This window comes from Nelusetta ayraudi, unplaced genomic scaffold (assembly GCF_046127955.1).
Source record: "Nelusetta ayraudi isolate G7.1 ecotype Tasmania unplaced genomic scaffold, CSIRO-AGI_Nayr_v1 ptg000066l, whole genome shotgun sequence".
Classification (NCBI taxonomy): Eukaryota; Metazoa; Chordata; class Actinopteri; order Tetraodontiformes; family Monacanthidae; genus Nelusetta; species Nelusetta ayraudi.
The window spans coordinates 237,918-244,464 of NW_027466116.1; positions in this window are offsets into that span (position 1 = coordinate 237,918).

A 6,547-nucleotide genomic window follows, 5' to 3' on the forward strand; every position below is an offset into this window, starting at 1 on the left:
GGGTCCGGACTGATCCAGGCTGCGGGACACGGCGGTGCGTGACACAACAGACCCCAGGCGGGGGGGAAAACAGCACGCTGATGCCCGGCAGGAGACTTCACTGCTCTGGTTTCCCATCATGTCCGATGAGCGCAGGTATGGAGGCGTGCTGAGTCGGGAGCGTGACTGGGCGGGGAGGAGGTGAAGGTGCTTGGGTTCTTCTTCTATTCACAGCCGCGCAAACGTGCGCGGCTCCTCTTACAGCTTGCTCTGCCCGGCTGGCCGGCCGGCCGGCCTGTCAGCAGGATGTCATTAGGGAGCCGGCCGACTGAGATTCCTGCCCTCCGTCACACACTGATTCCCTTTGGAGTCTGTCTCTATTTCTGACATTGAGGAATTCAGGGTGCAGACGTGGGAATCGGGGGTGTAGCAGCGCTGCCAGCCAGCCAGCCAGCCAGGTGGTGGCTGATGGCTGGAAGAGATGCTTGGAAGAGGAGGAGGAGGAGGAGGAGGAGGAGGAGGACACGGCGTCACGGGACGAGGGGTCGACGGAGGCTGTCAGGAGGAAGAGCCGTTGTGGGACAAAAAGAAAAAAAAAAAAAAAAAGCTGCCAGAAGGATTTGGAGCATTTGAGTTGACCCGGAGAGGCAGATGGAGATGGTTGGAGGGGCTGAAATCCCACTCATCCGTCTGAGTCATACAGAGTGGCCCCCGAAAAAATCACAAAGGAAGATGAAGATGGAGGAACTAAAAAGAAGAAGTGACGCTGCAAAATGTCACAAACCCGAAAGGAATTCTTGATGTTATTCCATGAAATGAAAAGTTGCAAAGTTAAGTCAAACGACTGAGCTTGATGAGACTGTAACTGCACTGCTGCCAATGTCCCAGCCCCCCTGCAGGTGCTGGTGTGTGGGTGTGAATCATTTCATCAATCGCAGATACAAGGGATCACAACATTGCAAGTCTGTGAAAAGACTTGAGTCGGTGAGGCAGGATAAAGTGAAATGCAAGCCCTTGTTATCCAATCTGACAGGAGAAGAAGAAACACGTTTCCATTGAATATGTACGGTTTGTTCTCTCCTCCACTTCCTCTTCCTCCCGCCACCGAAGAGCAAATCGCCCCAGATTTGCAACCTCGCTCTTTACGTAACTTAACATTTGCGCGTCACAGGGCTGCGAGACTTCCCTGCGCTGTCATCCAGCATCTCGGCCGGCCGGCCGGACGAATGTAATTAGAGGAATCAGACTCGAAGTCTGAGCTGCGGCCAGTGCGCAGCAGCCGTGTCATTTGTTGGCAGATAATTTGTACTCCTCTGTCGGCGGTGATCATCATTCTGGACACTTATTATTTCCTGTGGCTTTTTATTTCTTGCATTTATCGCTTCTCTGTAATTTAAGCAGGGGAAGAAGTGGGAAGTCCTTTTTTTGGGGGGTGGGGGGAAGGGTTGCTCATGTACTTTTTAATGTATTAAAGGTCCGTGCCAAATTCACACCCAATCAGAGTAATTAAAATCCAATGAAACAAATGTCAAAGGAATAACTACAGGAATACCACAAATCAATGTTTTTAGCTTTTTTTTTCACATTTTCAGCAAATTCAGCCTGCAAATTGCCACATCTTCCTCAACAACAACAACAACACGCTTGCTGTGATTGGTTTTGGTTCAAACATTTCACAGCCATCTCGCATTTTCAAGTATTTTAATTCCTTCACATCCGGACGGCTCAGACCAGGTTCGAGAAAAGAATGCTGTGTCCCATGACCGACTGGTTTCCTGGAGGACACGCCGCCCTCGTCAGGTGGGACTGCTCTGTGGCTTACGAGGACTATCATTGGCTAAGTCCTCCTGGGAGCCGCTGGCCCAGCGCGGTGCCCCTAGAGGTGGACCGTCCCTGCTCCCCGGCAGCCAGTCTGGGGTTAAATTAGGAGCTGCGGTGGGAGACGAGGGCGAGGTCAAACGCTCTGGTCTGCTTTGATGATGCTGCTGGAGGTTGTAGGGAGCAGCAGGCGGACACTCCTCCAGCAGGAGCCCGACTGTTCCACAGCGGTCAGTAATCCTGCTGCTGTCGAACACGGAGCTAATTCGTGAGCGTGAAGCCTGTTTCTTCCGAAGAATCTGCTCTTTTTTTTAACCGTGCCTGTGTGTGTATGCGTTTGTGAGTGTGTGTGTGTGTGTGTGTGTGTCCTCAGCCTGCACACCCTGAAGGGAGCCGTCTAAGCCTGGAATCAGTCAGTCTGCGGTGAAGACAAACAATTCATTTGCTGAGCCAACCAGATTTCCGTGCTGTCCCGCTTCGGGCTTGAAGGTTTGGGTCTAAAGAGAAACAACCATGTGTAAAAAAAAAAACCAAAAACCAAAAGATCTTTTCACATCCTGAACATCTGAACAGACAAACAACAAAGGACTCCAGTGACTCCCACTCCATGACATTGTTGTTCTGTTTGTGATTTTTCAATGAACTGTCTTCTATTACTTAAAGGAGTCTGATGTGTGGAAGCATTTGCACCTAAATACCCTCAACGAATCACTTATCATTTATTTATTGATCAATTAAACCGGCATTAGCCCAATTGCTAACGTTAGCGCCCTCTTGCTAGCTAACGTGTAGCTTGAGCACCGTATTTGGGTGAGTCTAACCGGGTGAAAGATCTTCAAAAGTACTTCAGCCATTCTTTTGAATTTCATGATTCCAGGCTACACAAAAGCATTGACAGGAAGTGAGTGCGAGCCTTGCTGAGGCTAAATAGATTAGCATGGCAGTTTCATCAGGACTGGAAGGCCTTTTAACATTAAAATGAGAGCAAATAAGACATACTGCAGCTTTCCTGTCTTGCTTCTTTTTTTGTTTTGTTTTCAGATGGTTTAAGATGGCGTTCAAGAGTATATGTCAAGTGCAGCCTGTCGCCTGTCGAGAGCTTGGCTGGCTGTTAAGAGATCAATTGCTGGCAAAAATGATTTATCTTTTCCACTGCCATTTCTCTGAAATGGTGTAAAAAAAAGAAGAAAAAAGAAAACGACTTCAACCCCTCATCCCATGAAAGTTTCCATCAAGTCTGATAAAATGTGCCTTTAAGTTTGGAGTTTTTGTCACTTTGGGACTTTTGGTACATCGGCAGCGTCTCAGTGTAGACGATGATGTTTTCACGGCCGCAGAGGGCCGACTGTCACTCCGATGTTTCAACGTTCCCACCGGGGCTGTGAATAGATCCGACTGTGTGATTTGGCTTCCCTCTCAGTGGCTGCTGACCTAAAATGTGTTACGAGGAGACTCATATTGCTGCAGAATGTTCCTGCGGGGCACCAAAAAAAAAAAAAGAAAAAAAAAGCAACACCCAGACAGAACACCCTGCCTGAGTGCTGAATCAAACACGTGTCTTACCCTAAAAAGTTGTTCTACAGTTAAAGAAAGTTCCAGGCAAGTTTAAGGGACCACTGCTTCCAGTGGAGCCCAGCTCTTTTCGGGAATATAAATTAGAGGAGGTCACAAGGTCGGTGCGAACAGCTCTGAAAACCTCTGCAGTGTACGTCAGGGCTTCAACACTACAAGCCTGCAAACTATCCGCCTACAAAGTCGGCTCGTGATCAACGCACTCAAACAATGTTTTGTCTCAAACTGCGAGCAAACATGGCGCAATGCCATCGATGGCTGGCGGGATGATGATCATAAAACGATTTTGTAATCTGTTGTGTTGACATCAGTTGTCATGTCAGAACAAAGGAAAATGTTCAGCGCTCTCAGACTCAGGGTTTTCCGTCAAAAGGAATCTCTAAGATTTGCCGAATCCAAACAAACTCCTAAATTCGATCGGTTCCCCTCCTCGTTTCATGTTTCCTGCTTTGAAAGCTTGAAGCCTAAAAAACCCCCAGATCATCTAGATTTGACAGTATTTATGACGGATTAGGGCTGCTGATGTGGCTGCTGAGGGAATTACAGATTATTTCTGGCAGGTTTAGTCCTCCAGTCTGAGAAGAAGCAGATTCTTTTTTTCTTCCTACACTTATTGCAACGTGTTAGCGGGGAGATTAGCAGGATGTGGACAGCTTGACTGACAGTGGGCCGATGCATCACGAGCACGGAGCCTCATTTATGGCTTCACTCTGCCACAGCAGCAAAAAAAAAAAAAAACATAATCAAAGTTTGCAGGTTGTTGAGTTAATTGCAATTTAAAGCTGGTGAGTCACTTTTTGCAACACATCTTGGCAAAGGAAGAAGGGAAATCTTCAATTGACTCAAATTTCAAGGTCAGGGTCTACAGCAGGTGACCGATGGAAGGAATTCTCATCTCAACTGCAGAAAAAAATAGAAAAAGGGAAAAAAATCACAGGGGTCAAACTTTTGTTGGCAACATCCCTGTCAGACGTATGTTTTGATGAGGCGCCCAATGAGGATGTTTTTAATCATTGGGCGGCAACCTGTTGCCGCCCATCCCCCCCCTCGACTGAAACCCATTAACCATCGCAACACCCAAACCAGGAAACCGTCTGGAGGCTCCGACACTCCCCGAACAAAAACACGGCGGCCGACCCATCTGTATCCGCTTTCACTTCAGCCCAGCTGCCCTCCTTTGACAATGAGGGTCACCTGACCTGAACCCTAAAAGAAGAAGAAGAAGAAGAAGAAGAAGAAGAAGAAGAAGAGGGGGAAAAAAAATCACACGAAACTCCTGTTGGATTCAGTGAGTGAGGAGGGTGGTGGGGGCGGAGGTTGCAGGGTCCTGACGCTGCAGAGATATTTAGAGGCTTCCAGGTCAGGTTTCCCACAGGTTCAGCCCATATCTCCCCCATGAGAAGGTGGGGCTGAGTGGAAGGGGGAGGGGGGAAGGGGGGGTCGGTCACGCATGAGAGGATTGAAAAGGGCCATTCCTCTGATTTATGAGCTGACGTGGCTACAGGATACCTCCAGCTCTGGGATGGGTTTTTGTTTCAGGGGCTCCCAGTTTCCCTCAGCGCCTCCTGCTGCCACCGTCGGGGTTTTAGGTTTCAGCCATTAAGGAGGCAGCAGAAACTCCACAACCTAAACACGTAGCAATTTGATTTCGGCTCGCTGATTGGCTTTCAGGTTTCATTCCCAGATTTACCCACAGCTGCCGGGTTCTGGAATCGGTCGGAACCAACGGGGCCGCTGTTGTTTTCGGCAGCTCCAGTTGTTTCCCAGCAATAAACAAACTTGTCGCAGTTTTTTTTTTTATTATTATCATATATTATAATCAGTTAGTTTTCTTGACTAAAGTCATGTCTGGTCAGGTTGCGACACTTTACCATTTATTGGATAACTCATCCTCCCTGTTCTGCTCCACTGCGGCCTGGGATGAAAAATCTGCTCATGTGTACGGTGCGACCTTGTTGAGTACGTCTAATATTCATATATTCAAACATGACAGTGCAAACTGGGGCATCTTCCCACCCTGCGTGCAGCATCCTCCCACTCCTGCCTCTGCTGAAGCGACCTGGCTTGTAATTTTTTGACGTATGTGGCACAGCGCCGGTGAGACTTGAGCTTGGTAACAGCCGCTAATTGGCTAGCTTGTGTTGTGGCGTCCATGAGTGTGTGTGTGTGTGTGTGTGTGTGTGTGTGTGTGTGTGTGTGTGTGTGTGTGTGTTCGCCCTCTTTCTGCCCGTCCGTCCCTGAGTCAGGGACCGAGCGTCTCTCAAGCGTGGACGTCCGCAGTCTGCTGAAGCTGGCGGGCGCGCAAGAACTAGGCCAGATTTGACACACTTCACCAGGCCATGCTAACCCTGACACAAATCATTGTTTCTCCGAGCAGAGAGATGAAAAAAAAAAACATCTCGGTTGGAGTCGGAGAATGTCGGAGAATGTCATCGTGACGTGCGGACAGCAGCTGGACAGCAGGTCGTTACGGCAGAACTAGTTTGTTTTCTGCAGCCGATAGCGAGAGAAACGTGTTGCAGTGGTTGTCAGGGAAGAGTTTGGCACTTCAAGGCCAAGAGGAAATCAGATTTTTTTTTTTTCCCCCCCGCCCCCTTCCACCACTTGATGGCCTAGAAATGAGTCCGTGAAGATGCTTCGGGGCAGAACTCCTCAAAAGTTAACTGCTTATATTAATAATAAAATCCTTCTTTATTAATTCAAGTTTTTGGGGGCCGTTCAGTTTGCTCAGATAAAAAAAACTCAAGTTTTGCTCGAGTCCTAATTGGGTCAGAACTTTGCTGGACAGGTTTCGCCGATGGGCAATAGTGGAAGCGGGTGAGTCTCGCAAACCTCCCACCGTGTGTTTTCTAAAGGGAGCATCAAAGCCGCTTTCACATCCGTGTTTTTATTTTCCCTTCGTCTTTTTCATATTCAAAATATATCGCCGCCGTCGCTTCTTTTCACAACCCCGTGCACCAACGAAGCGCCCTCTGAAGACACAGCTGTTGATTTCCAGGCTGGCTAGGGAGCAAAAAAAAAAAGCCCCATCCCCAAAACATGACCATATGTTTAAACCTTGTCCCGTGAACCCAAAACAGGATGTCGCAGCAGGCCCTCCGGTCAGGCTGACTGACACAGACGCACAGGAGGCCCATTGTTTGCCTCTGATTTAGGACAGGAGGCTCGTCGGGCTCGG